Source organism: Pteropus medius, unplaced genomic scaffold (assembly GCF_902729225.1).
Source record: "Pteropus medius unplaced genomic scaffold, Ma_sr-lr_union100, whole genome shotgun sequence".
NCBI lineage: Eukaryota > Metazoa > Chordata > Mammalia > Chiroptera > Pteropodidae > Pteropus > Pteropus medius.
Genome location: NW_024356275.1, coordinates 1 through 19,691, shown reverse-complemented (window position 1 = coordinate 19,691; position 19,691 = coordinate 1). Strand labels below are relative to the sequence as shown.

The following is a 19,691-nucleotide window of genomic DNA, read 5'->3' as shown; positions in this document are numbered from 1 at the left end:
GAGCTTAGAACAATTCGTGGGAGAGAACCATTATGATTGGCCCCAGTGAGAAAAAAAAAAAAAATCTGCCTTTCTACAAAATTACTTTGTTCTGTTAGAAACAATAACAAGCTGACCCTGACCTTAACCTAACATATCAGCAGGGATCAATCTAAGGTCGAATGTCAATCTATAACTACTGCAACAATTACTTAGGGCAAATACATATATACACATCAAGGATTTGCCCTTAGTAATTATGGGAACTAGTTAAGCCATCTCTGAAAGACTGTTGTCCTCGTATCTGATGCTGGAGCTTATAGCCCACAGGGAAGGACATCAACAAGGAAAGGTGGATATAACATGTGAGACACAAGAACAAGTTGTAACTCACAGACAGGAGCTGAAGCCCATGAAGATGCACTGAAACCCATATCAGGTTTTATTGCCCATGTCTTCCATAGTGTGGGTGTCCTACAGAAGCTGGAACCCTTTGTCGTGGTTCTGAACACACACTCCCTGGCCCAGAGTAAGAGAAGGTGAAGGAGATCCTGGGGAAGGCGAGCAGTTGTAGGCCCAGCTGCTGCCTGGTGTCAGTGAGGGGAGGCAGCAGACGGGCAACAGTGTGCATGAGCTGCAAGATGCTACTGCTTCCCGTCTGTCTCCCAAAGCTCACAGAATCACTCTCATGCTGCACCCTCTCTCATGCTGCACCCTCACAGGAAACATAGGAAAGGGGACTTTGGGAAATATAGTTTGGCTTAGCCAACTTGACAATTACAAGCAACCACTCTCAGTTTGGAGAAGGGAATGGTTTTTCAGTTTTCTTGTGTGTATGCATATACCATTTCTTAGTGTAGATAGGGCTTCTCCACTTCCACATAACAGACATTTGAGAACAAGTAATTCTTTGTCAAGAGTGGGGAGAGCTGTCCTGTGCACTGTAGGATGTTTAGCAGCATCTTGGCCTCTACTAACTAGACGCTCCTCGATGTGACAACAAAAATATCTCCAGATGTTGCTGAATGTCCCCAGGGAGCCAACTCTTCTATAGTTGAGAATCACTGGTCTAGAGCAGTGTGCTGCTTGAGGAGAAGAGCCATTAGTTCTTTATCCTGGAAACCAACACAGTGTTTTGCATGTAATAAGTGCTCAGCGATTAGTGGTAGAATGCACACACATGTGCATAAACAAATATTTACCTTTCACCAAAGTGACAGGTATGCATTTTAAAGAAAGTACTCTGCTCCTGAAGTGTTTGTTGATGTTCTGACTTCAGAGCACTGCTTTTTGGTCTAACTACTCTCCCAGATGATCTTCACTGCTGTGGTTTTCGTGACTACGTTCCTGACTCCCATATCTTTGTCTCCAGCCCAGACTACTGCCCTGCCTGTTAAGTATTTGTTTTTAAATGTCTCCTTGGCCCCGCAATACAGCATTTCTAAGCTAAACTTTCCAGTCCCTCCACACATGGTTCTCCTGAAATCCTTGCATCAGGGAATGGCATCGCCTGCATTAAGTAGACCCAGAATGGCAGGAACGATCTTAGATGACAGACCTAAATACAAAACTTACCATGCCCCTGCTTTCCTGTGGCTTCTAGCACCCAAGCACTACTGGCCTCTGTACTGGGTCTGCACATAGTAGATGTTCAACTGAGTGGGATGTTATCATTGTGGCATTGTGACTGAATTACTCTGCTCCAGAGGAAGAAAAAGCTAATCTCAAGCACTGTACAATCAAGCATTTTAATAACAATAACTTTAAAAAAAAAAAAACATTTATTGTTAATACCCAGAAACTTTGGTAAGCTATGACACAGATAATTTCACTTAATTCCCAGAACTGATCGAGTGTTCACAGTTGCCCATTTCTCACCTTCTGCCCTGTCTTGACTTTTGTGAGGCCTCTGCCCTCACCATAGGCCCCTCTGCTCAGATCCCAGCCATGATGCCTCCTTACTTGTCCCGCTTCCTGTTGCTGTTAAGGTCTGCTACCCTTCTCTGTAAAAGAAAAGTCTTTTCTGTCTGTTTTTGAGACACCTGAAGATTCCTGAGATTATAGTCTCCTGTCACAATTGTCCTTTTGAATAAAGTTCTTATCTAAATGTGAGTTTGTTTTTCATCTGGCACAACCCTGTGATGCAGAAACTATGATTAGCCCATTTCGTATAAGAGTAAAGTGAGGCTTAGATAAAATAAGTGACTTTCCCAGGGCCCCATAAACAGTGTCAATGAAAGAAGAAATGAAGTCCAAACCTATTGAAAACCTCTATAAGAGTTATTTGAGCAAAAAAAAAAAAAAAAAAAGACCAGCCCGAAAGTACAATCTCCAAATATTGACAAAATGCTCCAGAGAATGGCAAGTTTGTAGTTTTTAAAATGCTCTTGGAATCAAAGGGGAAAAAAAACATAAGGAAGGTTACATGACATCTCCTGATGGTAAATTAAGGAAGTGAGAGAAAACAAAGTGGGGAAATCTCTGGGATTGGATAAAAAGTAAAAAGAGAGATACAAACTTGTTTTACATGTGTGGGTACAAGATAGTTAACATTTAACATTTACAGTAAATACAGATGGTATGGTGCAACAAGAAAACAATGAGAAGTTTTAGGGTCATGAAGCCCTGATTCAGGTGATTATGCCTCAAAAGGGTCTGGAGAAAATAGTTACCAACATCCCAAGGGTATATTATCTTAGATGTACAAAAACAATGGACAGGGCTCGGTTCAGGCTAAGGTTAACTTTTTATTAAGAAATCTATAAGCCAGGAATGTGACTACCCACCATGACCTGCCCAGTTAAGAATTTATAATTAGAGCATCCTGTGTGGCTACTCTCAGCCACTGAGCTTTTCAAGCCTGCCAAGCAGCCCCCTGAGCTTGTTAGTTTTACTACATAACTCCTCTTTCCATTCACGACACAAATGGGAAATCCAGGATCCAAACCCACATAGTCCACACTCTAAGCCACAAGTGCTAAATGGCCTCCATGAGTTTTCTTAAAGCATCTAGGAAGGGATGCTTTGTTATGCTCATTTCAGGTTCCAATATAGAACTGAAAGGACTAAAATTTTGTTAGTCTGATGTACTAACATGTACTCTGATGTGGAACCTTTCTTCACATGTGTCAGACCCATTCAATACCACAACCCTCACAGGTAGTTGTGCTGTTATTATTACCTTACATGAGAAGAGAGGAGACTGAGACACGAAGAGGTTGAGCAAGAAGCCCAAGGTCACAGAGCAAATAACAAAATGTCATAATTTATTCTGATCATTAATTCATGCTGAAGGGGAGCAGTGTGCCACCCCTATGTATGCCTCATTGAGTTATTGATTATTTTAGGCTGGTTCATTTTAAGAAACAGCAGACTACTTGGAATACCAAGTAGAAGTTATGCTTTGTAAAAGGACATTTACATTTGTAAGAGAAATGTTCATTTGTAAGGATGTTGTCCCTCACTGTACCAGGCCTGCCTTTACTATCAATGGAGAAGGCGTGTATTTAAATTTGCATAACAATCTTACTCTTGTTTACTGTGTCTTTCCTGGTTTCCTGTATCTCTCCCGTGTTTACAGGAGGTAGGTATACCTGTTATTAAACTTTCATTTGTTTTTCTTCTGCTAATCTGTCTCTAGTCAATTTGATTATTAGACTAGCCTGAAGAACCTTGAAGAGTAGAAGAAAAATTTCCTCCCTGAAATACCAACTTGAATTAATGAAAACTGTTAATTAAAATATCATAATCAAAATCAATATTTTAATATAATCTTTCAAAGCACCTATATAAAGACAACCACACAGTCCCTCTGCGTTGCTCACTCCCATACTTTTTATTTCCCCATATTTCTATTCAGTTGAGGAAAGAGTGAAAATAAGGAATATATAAAATGGAGTCACTTTAACCTAGCTGCTATAATTATTAACATTATGAAAGCTGAGGCCTGAGGAAAGATTTCATTCTTGTTCTAACTAGCTTGGAAACGTAAACTTTTTTGAACTTTCCAGTCCTACTCAATGCCTGGATATACATTTGTACCTCCAGGTAGTCCTCTGACTATCCCCTGAAGGATTCACTTCTCCAGGCCACTGGATTACCTCCTGAAGGACTAATACATACATCCACATGATAGTCATTATCCAGACCTCTGGGACCTGGCCAGACCTCCTGGCACACATCTGGCATTCTGCATCCTGACCACCTGTCATCTGACTGATAACCATCCTGGATCAGTCCTAGAACTAAGGATGCTGGACTGATAATTCTCAAGAATGTACTTTTTGCTATAAGAACTTTCAACTTTTTTTTCTTCTTTGGAACACTTCTGGGATTTTTGCCTAACTGTGTTTCCAGTTTGCAAACTCTAAGACACTTGAATTTATTTCTACCAAAGCCTCTTGTTGAGTTTATTCAACATAGTGATTTTATCCTCTCTGTGCGGAAGAAGCCAGAACACAGAGACAGATTTCTAGAATCCTCAGGGTTAAAAAAGAAAAGGAAGAAAAGGCAGGTTCCTACGCTTGCTGCATCCAAGCAGCAGCAAGGAGGCTTACTCTGTTCCTTATGCCTGCCACCCCATTGAGGGCTGACATTTGCAGAGCACGTACTCTGATGAGGAACCTTTCTTCACATGTGTCAGACTCATTCAATACCACAACCCTCACAGGTAGTTGTGCTGTTATTATTACCTTACATGAGAAGACAGGAGACTGAGACATGAAGAGGTTGAGCAAGAAGCCCAAGGTCACAAAGCAAGTCGGTGACAGAGCTGGCATTAAACACAGGACACCTGGCTCCAGAATCTGAGCTTCCATCAATCTCACCAGGCACTCCTGTCCTGTCCCTGCAAAGACTGTTCCACGACCACACTACAGCTCTACTGCTTTCAGCTGACCAAGCAAATGTTAAACTCCTCAATACTATTCACACCAGTAGCACATTTTGTCATGTGATAAATCATAGAATTCTCAATATGATATTGACTCCAATATTAACTGACTCTTCAAATATCTACTCATATTCATTCTCAAGAAAGCTCTATAAACTTAATTCAATGAAAATGGCAGTGGGCATTGCAGACACTGGGACAAAGAGGAAAGACCACTAGGAGCTGAGATTTCGTTGGCATGAATTATTCTCATCCTGTCATCCAAAATGTGGCATTGGAAGTTCAAATATAAATTTTAATGTATATGGATTTCCAACTTTTTGAAATTTTTATTTTTGTGAATGTTTTATAATGTATACATCTACATAGAACAGTCATCTATGTATACAATTCGTAAAGAAAGAAATAAAGAAGCAAACATACATACATCAGGGCCCCATGATACACAGTTTGGAGCCTACTCATTAAGTGCGGTGGGCCTCAAACTTGAGAGTGACCAGAACCACCTGGAAGCTTGCTAAATAAATGTGGATTCCCAGCCTTCAGCCTCATTCAGATTCAGGAGTCAGAGAAATTCACATTTTACAGTAATAACATCTTAGAATGTTCTGAAACTTGCTCGGAAAATGCCTTATTTTTTTTCTCTGTAATCAAAAATAACTTTTCACTCAAAAGTCACAGATCTCCCTGGCAAAGGAAACATAGGTGAGTGCAAAGAAGGAAACAAAATATAAGTTCTCTGCAAAGCTTTCTATTTCCCCTTCCCATGAGACCTCACCTCTTCCCTAACCCCCACTACCCACCCCCACTCCACCCTTTTCGCTCCCCTAAGTGGGGCACTGGTCACCACAACATGGCAAAGCCATCTGCTGCCCTCTAATGGCCACTCGGCCCAGCAGGTCACTCAGCACATCATTTTCAAGGGCAGGTTTGACTATCTAAAGAATCCAAATTTTCTCTAATGCCTCCCCATCAAGGAACTTTTCCCCAAAGCCTCATTCATTCAGGACATGGACATGCAAGCAAACAAGTTGATCCAAGATGATGCCATCCAAGGAAGGGTTGCAGTATGAAAGATGATATTCCCACAAACACATTAATTCATTCAATAAATATTTTGAAAAAACTCGGAACAGTATAGTGGGCATCATTCAAGGTGCTAATACAAAACAAACAAAAGTTCCTGCTCTCACAATACTCACATTGGGAGGAGACAATGAAGAATTATATCTTATTTGCAGATGGTGTTAAGTGCTGTGGGGAAAAAAATGTAGCCTGGGAAGAAGAGAGGGAAAAACTCATGAAAAGGCAGAACATAAACATTTATTGACCACCTATGAATTGCTGGTGTTCTGCATAAGCACTTCTTTTAATCTTCACCGCTCTCTCATTGTATTATTATTATTAATATTATTATTTTTTTTTATTATTGCTAGTTTTACATATTAAAAAACTCAAGTTCCAAAACTTTAAGTAACTTGGCCAAGGTACTAATTAATAGCTGCACTGCACAGAAATTCTTAGGTGGTTGTGGGAACAAAGCCCGGGGCAAATTTGTAAAGGAGAAGACCCACGCTTGCCCCTTCTTAATGCTCATACACCCACCTTCACCAGAACTTGCAAAGCTTCATGGAATATGCCAGAACTCACCTTTCTCCATTAATGTTTCACCTTGTTCTCATTCTCTGAAATTCCTATGCTACTCCACGCTAATTCCATAAATGGATTCTCTTTCTAGAATGTAAGGGGCTAGTGACTGTTAATCTCTGCTAATCCCACAAATTAATTTACTCCATTTACACCCCAATTAGTCACACAATTATTACTCGAGTAACAATTTTGAGGGAGGCCTTTTTCTGGAAACAGTCTCTACTCCTAATGGTAGAATTGTCTGGCCCTTTAGTTGGGTAGTGATTCACATGCTTGCTGAAATTATATCATTTACAGGGATAAAAGTCATAGTTGAAATATGAATTTTTCATCCTTCAGTCTGTTATAACTATTGGACTCTCAAAAATAAGAAATGCTCTTAAAAGAAAAAGTGTGTTTGAGTGTATGACAAAAAATCCATCTATCCCTAAATGTAGAAAATCTGTAAACTTGGGAGAAATATAAAATGGGAGAGAGTGAGCATTTTACAGATAAAGAAAATAGGAAATGCCAGTCCTCAGCTTTCCCAATTAATGTTTCACCTTCTTCTCATTCTCTGAAAATCTTATGTTACCCCACGCTAATTCCATAAATGGATTCTCTTTCTAGAATGCTAGGGACTAGTGGCTGTTAATCTCTGCTAATCTTACAAATTAATTTATTCCATTTATAGCCTAATTAGTCAAGTTATTGTTATCCAGATAACATCTTTGAGTGGCAATTTTTTCTAGAAACAGTCCCTAATCCTAGCCATGGAAATGTCAGGCCTTCTAGTTGGGCAGTGAAGAATATGCTTGCTGAAATTATCTCATTTACAGAGATTAGAGTCATAGTTAAAATATCAGTTTCTCATCTTCCAGTCTCATAATGATTGTACTCTCAAAAATGTTATAAGAAAAAGAGTGTTTGTGTGCAAGGCACAAATTCATCTATTCCTAAATGTAGATTTGTCCAGACACTGAGAAAATCTATGGAATAGGAGAATTTTAGTACCATGAAAAAGTGAGTGTTTTATAGATAAGAAGAATAGGAAATGAGACCAAGAAAGATTAAGTGAATTTCAGAGATGACAATTATATCTGTCATTTCTGATAGAGCTGGAGTTAGTGCCTAAATTACAACACTGAGGTTTAGGGGTGGGGGTTAATTATTTATTTGTTTCCTTGTTGTCTGACCATCTTCAACTCTCATACTTTGAGGAAAGTATGCTGAGAAAACAGATTGAACTGAATAAAAAGACTCAATATTATAAAGATGTCAATTCTGTCTAAATGACTCTAAAAGAGTAATGTTATTCCAATAAACGCACGTGCGCACACACTCGTGCACGTACTTACTATACAATGACTAGTTCCTGGAACACAGTAGGTTGTCATTACATATTGTTTGCCTTCCATTTTCACTTCTATGTCTTTGTTTAACAGTTCCCAGTTCCCAGAATGCTTTTCCTGTTCCCCTGATCCTACCTCATCACCAAGCCCCAAATGACCCACCCTCTCTCCAGAATTATACTAGCATCCACTTGGTGCTCAATACATTATCTTTTTGGAGGCAGAGACCATGATTTCAACTTCTTCCGGCCCTCTTGGCACCAAACAGGCCTTTGCCTGGGAAACTCCTTGAAGCTAGAGCTCAGACACCATGGCCTACTTGAAGTCGTTCATTTCTCTTCATCCTTCCCCATCCTGAGCTCCCATTACTCTTTGTTCCATAATACACGGCCCTGATTAAACAGTAAGCTCAAAAAGGACTGAGTTTTCTTCATCCTTGTATTTCCAAAGTCTATTTAGTGTCTTCAAAATGGCAGGGGCTCAGCCAGAAGAATGAATGAATGAATGAATGAATGAATGAATGAATGAACGAACGAACGAACAGGCTTAATATACATTTGCTGGTTGTTGATATTAGTGCCCCTGAGAATGTTGGGAGTTATCAAAGAAGGTCCTAAGAGTCTTACATTCTTTGATATCCTTGAGGAAAACCAAATCTGGCTTAAGGTCAAAGGTCTCAGATGCACCAAACTCCTTCCTACTGTTGGGAAAAAAAAGCTGGCTACCTGAAGGATTTGGTGAGAGGCTATTTCAGAAAAATATATTAATAATTTCTTGGCTTAATTCTTGTAATTTTTTTTCTATGAAGCCCTTTATATTATTAGCCTCTTCTCTCTTAATTTTACAAAGAGATACACTAGTACTTAAAATCCTTTGACTTGCAGAGTTACAATGGGCAGGGCTAGCTTCATAGACATGCTTCCTGTGCAGTCACACAGCACCCTCCCTCTGCCCCACCCCCGAATAGCTCCACACTTGGTTAACGCTTATGCCATCATCTTGAAACTCTTATTGTGAGCAAGGGGCCCATATTTTCATTTTGCACTGGATTTGCCCCTATTCATTTATTACGTTGAGACTTCTTAGAAAAGTATCATGCCAGTATTTCTACCAAAAGAGGGAAACAATTTTAGAATTTGACAGTAGCCATTAAAATAGTCAATCAAACAAAATTATATGACCCTTCAACGTCTTTTATTTGCTCCATTTTCTATGAGGCCTCATGCTTGCCTGTCTGGCTTCTGATCTTGGGAGAAGGAGGGAGACTGTAGGAGTCTGGCAGACACCTGGTTGTACATATTTGGCTGAGCTGTGCTTCAAGCATGAGGCACTATAACTGAATCTGGGAGCACCAATCACTTGTCCCTATTGAATCAGCTATCATCCCTTTTAGAGCAAAATCTTCAATATTGGCAAAATCCACAGTGTACCTCCTATCAAGATTCAAATATATTTCTCAAAATGCCTTCCTAGAATCAATCGATATGCCATAATTAAAGAAGCCCTTCAAGGTATGAAGCCCTTCAAGGTTTAAAGCCCAAAATAGAAATTACAAGATTCAGAGCCTCATTATCTCTTGTCCTAGTCCCTGTAACATTCTCAAGAGTGAAGGGTGGAGGTTTTTCCAAGATATCTGAGCAATAAACAACATAGTTATCCCTGGACACTGTTGTTCCTAACCCTCATATGCTAGTAACATCAGACAGGGTAGGCAGATATGAGCCAGTAACAAGGCCCCAGCCTCGAGAACAGCTCAGCCAAATATGTACAACCAGGTGTCTGCCAGACTCCTACAGTCTCCCTCCTTCTCCCAAGATCAGAAGCCAGACAGGCAAGCATGAGGCCTCATAGTACCTGACACCTTCCTCACGCCTTTCCTCCCTCCCCCGACTCCCCTGTCAGTTAACTGCAGGTGATTATTATATGACCTTACTCTGGGAGCTCTGGACTGGTAGATGCAAAATTAGTTAACTGAGCATGCGCCTACCCTTAAAATCTTGAGGGCACAAGCGTGTGACATCCTGTCTATGGGCACACACTGTGTGTGTCCCAGCTTGGAGTAGGAGCGTATGAGGGAGGAGCCAGGAATTTGTGCCGTTGGAGATGGAAAGGACAGAACAAAGAAGTCCTAAGGTCCATATAAAGCCTGACCCTTGACTTCTCGGGCCCTCAATCCTTTACTGAGGTGCCTTCTTGGACTTTCTTCCAAGCGTACTTTTACTCTGCCTACTTTTCTTAATAAAATCGCTTCTGTTTGCTACTTTTCATCTGCTCTTTCTTCTCTGAGTGTCGGAATGCTATGCAAATTTTTTGTGGGGACCCAAGGCCTGAGCCCCAGACTCTTACACAAGGCAGACAATTGATTGCCAGTGACACATTCATCTCAACTGAAAGTAAATTATTTACCATAACTGATTCATACAGTGCATTCTTTACCATTACAATTGAAGAAGATAGTCAATACCTTTTTGCTTTCCCTTGGGAAGAAAAATAATTAACCTGGACAGTACTATCTCGGGGATTTATTGAGAACCTGTCTTATTTCTCACAAATCTTGAAGGCTGAGGTGATACAAATATCCCTAAGGGTTTTCTATTTTGTTGCACTATGTGGACAGCTTGCTTCTTTGCCTTCCAAGTCTTCTCACAGGAAGACAGCTTGCTAAAGCTTTTAACCATTGAGAGACAAGGTCACCAAAGAAAAACTGCAGTTTGCCCAAACCCGAGTTCAGTATTTAGCACATATGATAGCAGAACAAGGGCTGCACATAGATCCAGATAGGCTTCGCAGTATCCTAAGTTTTCCCAAACCCAAAACTAAGCACCGACTGCAAGGTTTACTCAAGCTCTTTGGGTATGGCTGAAATTAAATTCCAGATCTCTCCCTTGTGGCTGAATCAATATGTTTTACTAAAGAACAACTCTGACCTAATTTTATGGGAAGAACAGGACGACACAGCCTTTAAAATCTTAAAGGAGAGGTTAATAAACCTACCTGCCTTTGAGCATCCCAATTATCAGATACCCTTTTTCCTTAATGTATATGAAAAGGAAGGGAATGCCCTTAGGGTACTCACCCAAAAACATGGAGACAACCATCGATCCATAACGTATTATAGTACCAACTGGACCCTGTGGCATGAGGATATTTCTTGCCTTGGAGCCATTACGGCCACTGTCCTTTGGTTATGCCCACCGAGGAAACCATTGTGATATCCCCTTTAACCATCTTTGTACCCCTTGCAGCAGAAGCCCTCTTGAATTCTCATCAAACTCAACATCCTTCTGTTAACTGTTCCTCACAGAACTCTTTCATGTTGTAATAACCTTAACCCTGCTTCTCTTCTCCCCTCTGTTTATCCACAAAGCTCCTCACGACTGCTGAACACCAACAGATCGCCTCCTAAGCCTTTGGGATGATCAGTGGGAAACTCCTTGAGTAATGCCAGCTTCTCATGGTTTACTGGTGGTTTTTATTTAAAATGTGACAACATGAATATTGTACAAGTCATGCAATGTCAACACATTTTGATGTAACTGAAATGGCACTTTTGCCTTTGCCTACTGCAGCTACAGAAGTTGAATTATATGGGCTCATTCTCCTTCACACTGGCCTGCACCCTATCCAAGGTCAAAACTGACAACATTTATATTGATAGTACATATGCTCTCAGAGTAGCTTATAATTTGGGAATTCTGTGGAAACAACGTGGCTTCCTTACTTCCAGTGGAAATGAAATTCAGATTGGCCAGTATGTTCAGGAATTATTGGATATTATAATTTTACCTGCTGCTTCAGCTATCATTAAGATCCCAGGGCATTCTAAACTCGACTCTCTGGAAACTAAAGGAAATCATCTTGCTGACACTAATGCAAGGAATGACATCCTTCAAGGATCCAACAGCAGTCACGCCTCCTTCATGGTCCAAAATGATATTTCCCCAAATGACAATTTAGAAAAACAGGTTAAAGAAGCCCAACAATTGGCCTCAGAAAAGGATAAAAACAAGACTGATGATCCAATAATTATTGGCTTGATAAAAAGGAAAGTTCTGGTTCAAGCCAAAAAACAACTTGGTTCTACAAGAGACTCCAAAATACCCACTCCTGACTATTGTACATGCATTAAATCACTGGTTCACTGAAAAGTGATAACATTCATGAATCAGTACTGGTATGGGAATATTAGTAAGGCCACAAAGAGCACCTACCTCACTTGTCCCACCTTTTCGAAGTACAACCCTGGAAGCCTGTTCGCACTGCTCCAAGGCATTTTAAATCACGTAATGGACTCTATAAGTTTTGGTAAATGGATTTCATACAGTTCCCCCATGGATACAAATATGTTTTAGTCATGGTCTGTATGTTTTCTCTCTGAACTGAAGCATTTCCTTGTAAACAGGCTACTGCCTCTTCTCTGGAAAAGATGATTCCTATCTGAGGAATCTCTCTGAAACTCCATTTTATGTGTCAGATACTTTGACAAGTCTGTGCTGTTTGGCCAGTCTTATAACACTTTCACTGCACTTACCACCCTCAATCCTCAGGTTACTTGAATGCACTAACAGCATTATTGAGACTCGATTGGCAAAATTTACAGAGACCCTCCAAATACCTAGTCAAAAGCATTGCCATTGGTCCTTCTAAATCTCTGATCCATCCCCTTTGGAACTCATAAAATCCCACCCTTTGAGATAGTCACAGGGCATCCAGTGCATCTAGCCCCTGCCTCTTTTGATCTACAGCTGATAAAAGAAGAGATACTTTAATACTCTGAAAACCTAATTGATTCTATCAAAATTAACCACATTCTAGTAGACTGATCTCTTCATAGTGAGCTCCAGAGACACAAAGACCCTAACCAACACACTCTGCAACCTGGAGATTTCATCTATTGGAAAAGATATCTTCGAAAAGACTCTCTTCAACTTCACTGAAAAGATCTCTATCAGGTATTGCTAACCAACTCTTCTGTGAACAAATTCCAGAAAATAGACTCTTGGGTTAACATGATATATCTGAAGAGAGCCCTTCACTCTGAGTGGATCTGCAAATCTAGTGACCCAAAGGTGAAGATTTCCCAAGATTGAAGTAGATGATGACTGATGAGACCACTTTCTCAAGATATTCAGACCGGGCCAGTTAGAAGATTTAAAATTCATAGAAGCCTCTCTTTCATCTAAACTATTAACTGACTCTGGATTCTTATCAAATTTATAAGTTTCTGAATTCACAATCTACAGGTTGTATTATTGATAAGACTATTTGTTCTAAACAGTTTCTTTTGAGATAATACTGTTTAATTTGTTTCATGTTTTATTTTTGCATCGTGTCTCCCCAAAGCATTTCTTTAAATCTTTTGGTTCTGAGTGTATCTTTGCTTATTCGTCATTCTAAGATGTAGACTTTAGATGACAAATGCCTGAGAAAGCATTTCCTACCCCTCCTACCCCTCCTTGGTACTTAAATCTAACCACAGTAAATTTCTACTCTGTGCACTTTCCCTCTGACATGGGACACAATGATGAATCATAAAGGCAGAGGTGGTACTCCTGCAGACTTTTCCAAGAGGCCCAGGAAAGGTCAGGTCATGATTGTGTGGTAGAAGTTATACTAGGGGCCCTCCCCACAGCAGCCAAAATGAAAAATAGCTTTAAAACAATAGCCTCGACTTAACTGTTGGACCTGACACAATAGTGAGGCAATGACAGAGAAATTCCCCAACGTAAGCATGCACAGAAGGACAGCTGGTGTGACCTAGAATTCACCTCTGCTTCATTATACAATCATTATAATAAATTTACATTGAGGTTTTGACCCCCCTGATGGGCAAACCAAGTGCGTTATGGGTATACACATGCTAAGAGAGAAGAAGCTTACATAAGAAACATCTGTTAATCAAGGCTTGTAGGGGAAGGGCTGTTGTGAAAAGGGGAGGACTGGAGCCTTGCAGGCAGAATAAAAGAGACCAAAGCAGGAGGCTTCGAGGCTGACCTCTCGAGGCAGCTTGCTCTCCCTTCTGAGAGTGTACTTTATCTACAGGGTTGACCACTCCAGGCAGCCTACTTGCAGACCTGAGAAGAGTACTTTCACTTTCAATAAAACTAGCTTGCTTACATACTGCTGAGCATCTGCCTTCAATTCATTGTCCGCCAGACACAAAAAACTGAGGACGAGTAGTTCCAGGACACCCCAGAACCAGTAACAACTGCACCCAAGTTACAATGGTATTGATTACAGCCAGGATAGAAAGGGCTCGCTTTTGTTCAAAGCAGACTCTACATCATTGAAGAGGGGGATCAAATCTTCAGATTCCAAAGTTCCTACATCAACGTTTCTTCCTGGGAGACAGTCAAGAAAATCAGGAAAATGGATCTGCTGAGGAATGATGTTCATGGGTGTCTGTCCTGCGTTTTCTCCTATAACACAATGAAAGGAAATCATTTTAACTCCTTTGATTAAGCTCTTGAAGGAAGAACAGTTCAAGTGTTAAATAGCTCTCATCTTCTCTCACACTGTGCCTACAGAAGATTCTATTGCTGCTAGTCTAAAATATTTTATCTCTGGACAAAATTTCAGCTTCCACTACTGACACTGAGTTGGCGATGCTCACTCATAAGAGGCAGAGATGCCAGGTGAATCTTTAACTGTTCTAAGTAGACATGGTCCAGAATAGTAAGTCCAGAGACATAGGAAAGGAATGTGTGAAGGCACTGTCGATCTGGCCCATAATCTGTGCCTTCCCATGACAGAGGCATGAAGAGCCGTTTCTGCAAAAGAGTAGAGAGGCCCTGCCTGTAATAAATACCTTATCGCAGGGCTATCGTCTCGGGATTTATTGTGAGCTTATATTTACCCATGTCCTCCCTCTTCATGTTCAAAGGTAGTAGTGAGGAGTTTCTTTTAATCATATTATTAAAAGGCTGTCTTCACTGAGGCTCTAGGGATCAATTTCAAAGCATTTTATAAAGTGGGTTCTGCAGATCATCCCCCTCCCTCCATGCACACATACACCCCACAGCTATCTACCTTTCTCACAATGCACATGAGTCACAATGCATGTGAGCATTCGAAGGTTCTGAGAAGTCTCATAGTAAAGAAATCTGTTTTATTTTGTCTGAGCCACTGTTACCTAAGCCCATTTAATCATTTAATCCAACTTTGGCAGAACTTTTATCCTAATAGAACCAGAGTCTGCGGAACATAGCTGGTGTTCATGGCAAAATGATTGCTCTGAACATGAACTCATTTATGGAGATACAAAAAAAACAACAACAACAAAAAACAGGACTCCAAGTCTAGGAGAATGTAAAATGTCACTGCCATTGAGATTCTGCTGTATTTGAGAAGCTGAAGCAGCCCCACAGACACAGTTTACCAGCTCATTTGCTTCTCAGCTCCAATATACGGATTGAATTAGGGCCATTTACTAGGACTCTAGCTGATAACTTTGAAGAGACCTGGAGAAGGAGACAGTGAGGAGCTTTTATCACAGACCTGTACTGTACTGACCCAGCATGTGTGCTGGGAATTTTGCCAAGTGCCTGGGGGGCACCCTCATTCTGCTTTCTGTGATTGCCTTTATAGCTAACATTCTGTTATTTTTTCCTGGAGGAAAAGAGGTAGACATCTACCACCTTTCGGAAGAGGTCTGGTTTTTCGGAGGAATATTAGGAAGCGGGTTCTTGGTGAGTAGGAAAGCCTTAAAATTTCCCTATAGGAGATTTTAACACTGCCCTTCTAAAATTGGGTAATTATTGATAAAGAGTATATTTAGTTACGAACAAAAGCCTAAGTTTTGCATGATGAAAAGTCAGTGCCTTAATTTTTCCCTCTCTATTAGGACCTGACAAAGACATGTCCACTAACTTTACCAAGTAATTTAAACTTAGGCTGGCATTTCTCGTGGATCAATCAACTTCCATGAACCAAACTGAAGGCCACAAATTTCTACCAAAAGAGTACTAGGGCATGGGGTTACGGTGTGAGGTGTGGGAGCAAATACACTTTCTAACTAAACGATTGACTGAAAAGCAAGAGAATCGGGGAATTCTCCTTCCATTCATTCACTAATAATTTCGTACCCCTTGTTTCAGTAGATGTTAGGAAACTCTGCTTTAGAGAGAGACTCACTTTTTGTGACAATTAATGACATGTATTTTTTATTTTCTTAACCCAACATCTAAGTGGAAACTCAGGGGGTCAAATCTTGAAATCGTGCTCCGCTGAAACTGCGGTTAAGACAAATGGCATCTAAATACTCAGTAACAGGCAGGCAGGCTCAGGCCCTCGCTTCACATCTCAGGCTCACTCTGAGGTGTTTCTCTTGCTGGTAGGTGCTTCTCCCTGCCAACCTGTTCTTGGGCCTGAAGGAAAGTGACTGCTGCAGATGCTGTGGCAGCGAGAGATGTGGAAACCGATTTGCGGTGAGTTACCGGGGGCGGTGAGGGGCGGGCAGATACCAGAATTGTAGAGTGCACTGTCTCCTTGTGCTGGGTATCTTGGGAGTGGAGACCAGTAACCAGCCCCAGACAAGACTCTGCAGACAGCTGGTGCAGGGATGAAAATGGAAATCTTCCTGTGGGTGAAAAGTAACAATAGTAGTACATTTTAAATAGCAGCACCCTCATACTTGTAGGATACGAGTACCATTCTAGATTTTACAAACAAGCAGGGGTATCAGAGCTGGAAAACTACAGGGGCGCCATGTAAGAATGCAGGCTGGGAAGGCAGCGATGGGAACTGGACCTTCCCCTCGGTGGCAAGAGGCCCTGAGGCCTTGGACAAGTCATTTCCTTCTCTGGCCCTGAACTGCCTCATTTGTAAAGGAGGATTGGGACAAGATAACAGGTGGTAACCTCCTCTCTCCAGGAGCCCCTAAAGTCCCCATCCACGCCACTGCCAGGTTCACTACCCCAGTGCCCCCAGCACTTCCCCGCGTCTCCCTGGATTTTGCTTCAGGACCTCTGTTTCCTTTCTTGCTTCATGCAGCCATTCATCTTTTCGTAGGTGGACAGAGAGATTAGGCATCACCATTCCAGGGAGTGGGGAGAATGCTGGGACATTGGGTTGGGACCCATCTCTGTAACTGGACAAGTCTCTGCTCTCTGCCTTCCTTTGCTCATCTGTAATATGAGGAAGTTGGACCACACCAGAATTTTCCAACTTTGGGACATGCTCTCAGGTACACAGATGTGCTATATTTTTCAATAACATGGAAAGTTATTCCCTTTTCAATTCTCAATCAATTTTCAAATCAACACTTTGATTCTATCAAAAAAAAATCTTATTTTGATGGAAAGACATCTTTCCTATTTCCAACCCCTCACAAATCTTTCTTTCAAAGAAAGGGAACAAGTCTCCAGCTCCAGGGATGCAAGCAACTTTAACTAAGAATTCAATAATGTTGGGTTTATGTTTGCTAAAGATTCTAGTTTTTCATTCATGATGATAAATGAATAAAATAGAGAGTTGACTTGAAGAAAAAACATTAAGAGTTCAATTATATTGATACGGCAAACATGAAGGTAAAACGGGAAGTGCCGGCAGGACGGTGAGCCCTGGACCAAGGACGACCACACTCTAGGTGGCCAGCAGGAATATGTCTTGTTTTTAGTTTGCCTGTTAATCAGCCGCCAACTTTTAAAAATAGAATTCACTAAAAGTCTCTTAGAACCTTACTTCTTTTTCAAAACTTAAAAATTAAGAACTCCTAGGTCTGCGTTTAAGCACAACAAAGGCCTACACAGGGCCAGGTTGAGCCCTTTGTTTAGGGCTCCTACCCTAAACAAAGCCTCTAACAGCCATTGAGTCCATGTCCCTGCTGTATTTTATTTATTTTTTTATTTTTTGAGGAATTTTTAAGAGACTTCCTATAGTTTCTCTTTTTTAAAATTAATTAATTCAGTTATTATTTTTTTAATTGAAGAAATGATTTAAATTCTCCCCCAATCCTCCCCCCCACCCTCTGGTAACTACTAGTCTATTGTCCATGTCCATGAGCCTCTGTTTGTTTGTCCTGTTCATTTGGTGCTTTTAGGTTTATATCCCACATATAAGTGGTGCCGCATGATTTTCAACTTTTTCTGTCTGGCTTATTTCGCTTAGCATGATTATCTCGAGGTCCACCCATGTTGTTGCAAATGGCTGTATTTCATCTCTTCTTATGTCCATGCTCCTGCTTTGGAACCCTGTTTCCTTATTGTTCTGAGGCTCTGGAACAAAGATAATCATTTTACATTAAGAAAGGTATTTACAAACATTTGTCAGACAATAGGAAAAAAGCTGCAGATAATTCGATCAGTGCTATAATGCTACAAGACTTGAATTTTTTCCAAAGATTCACAGCATTCCCCTCTTGGCCTTTGAGGAACACTGGGCTTCTGTGAAGCATTGTGTAAGAAACCCTGCTGGGTAGAAAGGCCCGTGAGCTGCAGGGCTAAATCCTGCTGCTGTCTCTATGGCCCTGCTCTCTATCCTTTCCTGGCCCCTCTCTCTTGCCTCTCTTCTTTGCTGTCTTTCCAGAGTAGTTCCCAGAAGTCAAGTCAGCTGCATCATTCTCTTTCCTCTCCTTGGGTAGTAAAACCAGGCTATAAAAATCAATAGCAGAAGCAGGCTGTGGTGGCTGTAGAGCTGGAAAAAATCTTGAGATCACCTAACTGAAAGTTTCATTGTGAAACTGGAAAATGGAGATAAGCTCTCCTCTGAGGCAGAGCAAGACCGAAGGCCAGCCCCAGGGGTCTGCACTCTTTAAAAAACTAGACTAAATGAAAGCCGAGAAGAGTGTGTCCAGGGGCAAAAACTGTGAGAGGAGGGTGGCTTCCATGGTGGGCTTTGAAAACCTTCACTGGGCTTGTTTTTAGGTCTCAACCTCTTCCTCCCATACTGGAGGTTCTCAGCGGCCTCCTGGCAGCTTATATGTGGCCGGTCAGGGTCTCCTGCCCTCTAATCGTTTAAAAAAATGGATGCCTCAGGGTCCAATGGGACAGCTAATGATTTTCACCAACTCATTCATGTAAAGTATGTGCTTTAATAAGAGACTTTTGAGGACCTTGGCTTTCACTTGAAGAGTATCTTTAATAATGGGACCGAAGGTAGATTGATAAAGGTGATGTTAAAGGGAATGCGGGCATTTCAGCATCCTTAAATCATTTTCAGTTGTTAAAGGCCCACCCTACCCATAGACAGGACCAGATGGTTGACAGACCTGTTGGGAAGAAAGATTTTGGACAGATCATAAAGGAGCGTTTTCATCGTAAAGTCGGCAATTCTTCCCTTGCCTGGCTCATCAGTGCCCCCTTGGGATACCTCCTGTGTGAGCACTCCTGGAGTGAGCATTTCAGCCAGTTGTAAGGGACTTCAAGAAGATAGTTCTTTTGGAATTAATAGATAATCTTGAAAGAAAAAATAACGTATGGAACACTATTTCTTTACTAAAACTTCCTTATGCTTCGAAATCCTCTGCCGTAAAATGGATCATGGCGCTTGCTATCTTTCATAAGGACATTGCAAGGTTTGGGGCAAGATGTTGCAAACGTTAGTGTTGTCAATACCAGAAATATCCTAACTTATAGAGAATTTTCATAAAAGTTTATTTGAGCCAAACTGATGACATATGCTGGAGAACAAGTTCTCGAAAGCTTCTTTTATGCATTTGAAATTAAGAAGGGGACGTAAAGAAGATTGGAGAAACCAAGGCGGCATTGAATAACGGGATAGTTAACAAGATCTGTGCTGTCTCGAGAGTTAATACCCCCTTCCAGGAGTATTATTTCAGGTATTTCAAAGGTGTGTTGACTTATATGCACAAGTACAACAGACAGGGCTGGCTTAAAACCTTT

At 41.0% G+C, this 19,691-nt stretch overlaps 1 long non-coding RNA gene across 1 annotated transcript; it reads right to left on the bottom strand.

Annotated features, from left to right (window-relative positions):
• Positions 1-11,303: 11,303 nt before the first annotated feature.
• LOC120601447 (uncharacterized) lies at positions 11,304-17,055 on the bottom strand. The gene is made up of 2 exons (XR_005652442.1): positions 16,314-17,055; positions 11,304-14,270 (listed from the first exon to the last, which is right to left on the bottom strand). It is a non-coding gene; the product is annotated as an uncharacterized LOC120601447 (long non-coding RNA).
• Between the last annotated feature and the right edge of the window lie 2,636 nt (positions 17,056-19,691).